We start from the raw sequence: 1,226 nt of genomic DNA on the forward strand, positions 1-1,226 counted from the left end.
GGATACATGCTGAGGCTAAGGGTACAAGAAGATTGTTGGTCTGCCAACGAACGATCTCCAATGAATTGACCTCATTCAGAACACTATGTAATGGGGGCCCCTCTATGAGGAGCAAGAGTTTTGTGATCTATTCAGCGTGTCGGATGCGAACTCATGTGTGCCGTTAAGTCGGTGTTGCGCATAGTGACCAGATAGTGGGATAAATCTCAAACTCGTTGGTCTCGTGGCCTAATGGATAAGGCGTTGGTCTTCGGAACCAAAGATTGTGGGTTCGAGTCCCACCAAGATCGTCTTCAAGCCGAAAAGTGCCTATACACGGATGCCACTGGCCGTACAGATGTCGATGTTGATTGTACACCCTTGTGACTCGTCGGAATACATGCCGAAGCTAACGGTACAAGAAGATTGTTGGTCTGCCAACAAGCGATCTCTAATAAATTGACCCCTTTAAGAACACTATGTAATGGAGGCCCCTCTATGAGGAGCGAGAGTTTTGCGATCTATTCAGCGTCTCGAATGCGAAATCATGTGTGCCGTTAAGTCAGTGTTGCGCGTAGTGACGAGATAGTAAGGTAAATCTCAAATTCATTGGTCTCGTGACCTAATGGGTAAGGCGTTGGTCTTCGGAACCAAAGACTATGGGTTCGAGTCCCATCGAGATCGCCTCTACGCCGGGAAGCGCCCACATACGGATGCCACTGGCCGTACAGGGGCGGTATGCGGATACTGATTCGAGAATCACAGGCACTGATTCAACTCACTATCTGATTTCCGATTTTGATTCAACTCACACCATGATTCACAAGTGTTGATTCAGATTCCGTATTCATGAGTAAGATTCATGATTCGTGAGTATGATTACTGATTCCAGATTCAGATTCAGGATTCGCGAGTACGATTCCTGATTCCTGATTTCGCTCAAGCGTTGATTTCGATTCTTGATTCAGAATCATGATTCCTGATTCAGAATCATGATTCCTGATTCAGAATCATACTCAGCCATTGATTCTGATTGTGAACCAATGAGTCAGAGTATTTACTCAACCCAGTGAGTAAGAATCATGATTCTAGATTTTTTCAACGTGATTGTGATTCGAAACTCATACTCGTGAGTATTTTACTCAACTCGAGAACGCCAAAGATTCAGAATCTGATTTTTACTCAGCGTGTGATTCCGAATCATACTCACGCCGTGAGTATCTCCATTTTTCCACGTTATTTTGCCT

At 44.7% G+C, this 1,226-nt stretch overlaps 2 non-coding genes across 2 annotated transcripts; both read left to right on the top strand.

Moving 5' to 3' along the window:
* The first annotated feature begins 217 nt into the window (after positions 1-217).
* Pmar_PMAR029681 lies at positions 218-290 on the top strand. The gene has a single exon. It is a non-coding gene; the product is annotated as a tRNA-Arg (tRNA).
* Positions 291-590: 300 nt separating this feature from the next.
* Positions 591-663, top strand: Pmar_PMAR029682. The gene has a single exon. It is a non-coding gene; the product is annotated as a tRNA-Arg (tRNA).
* The last annotated feature ends 563 nt before the right edge of the window (positions 664-1,226 follow it).

Source organism: Perkinsus marinus (assembly GCF_000006405.1).
Source record: "Perkinsus marinus ATCC 50983 genomic scaffold scf_1104296944180, whole genome shotgun sequence".
NCBI classification, from domain to species: domain Eukaryota; phylum Perkinsozoa; order Perkinsida; family Perkinsidae; genus Perkinsus; species Perkinsus marinus.